This window comes from Mandrillus leucophaeus, unplaced genomic scaffold (assembly GCF_000951045.1).
Source record: "Mandrillus leucophaeus isolate KB7577 unplaced genomic scaffold, Mleu.le_1.0 Scaffold27, whole genome shotgun sequence".
NCBI classification, from domain to species: Eukaryota; Metazoa; Chordata; class Mammalia; order Primates; family Cercopithecidae; genus Mandrillus; species Mandrillus leucophaeus.
The window spans coordinates 5056077-5057141 of NW_012102809.1; positions in this window are offsets into that span (position 1 = coordinate 5056077).

The window sequence follows — 1065 nt, forward strand, 5'->3', positions numbered from 1 at the left end:
TTCAAAAATTACAGGGACATGTTAAAAGGACCCAGAAGCAAGCTCAAAGACGCTTCCACTGGACGCATTTTAGACAATTTCATATAAAAAACTACAATGACTGTAATTGAATAAAACACATTGAATATATTTTTTAAATCCATGAGCCCATAATGACAAGAGAGTGACTATTATCTCAACTTCTGGCTCTGAAAATTGCAATTAAAGGGAAGGAAATAACAATTTATCTAGCATTTACAGGCAAATGCTAGCTAACAAATATAGAAGGAATTGTAAAATTAGAATTCCTTTTTTTTTTCTTGAGATAGAATCTTGCTCTGTTACCCAGGCTTGAGTGCAGTGGCACGATCTCAGCTCACTGCAACCTCCCGGGTTCAAGTAATTCTCGTGCCTCAGCCTCCCAGTTGCTGGGATTACAGGTGCCTGCCACCATGCCCGGCTAATTTTTGTAGAAAATCACCAGTAATTGTTTTCTCATAATTGATCCAAGCAAAAATAATCAATGGATGCTAAAAAGCCTTAAACACACGTTGATCATGGTGGACTAGTTTTTCCCACAATAGCTAAGAATTATCCCACAGATTACTCCCCAGTCTCAAAGGTGAAAATGTAACTTTACAATGGAGATAGCTGGCTGTCAGCACCTTAAACCAATGATCATAACATCACTAATAGTAGGACACTGGTCAGTATGTGCCTCCTTATGTGGCACAGTATGAAGTGCACAGCATCCCCATGAGGTTTCTCACCAAACAGGTTTAGTTTCAATCTAAGTAAGCCTTCAGTTTATTGTAACTTCCAGATACAGAACACAGGAGACAGAGGAACAAGACAAGTGATACTATGAAAAACCCATCAGACAAATCCAGAATGTGGACATTCTTAAGTAGCCCAATCTCTCTTCATCAAGTCGACATACTTGGGAGGAGGGGAAGGGAAGGAATGATTGTTCTAGAAAAAGAGGAATGCTCTTGATTAGATCTTGTTTTGAACAAACCAGATATATAAAATACTTTGGGGACAACTGGGGAAATCTTTTTTTTTGAGAGGGAGTCTCGCTCTGTC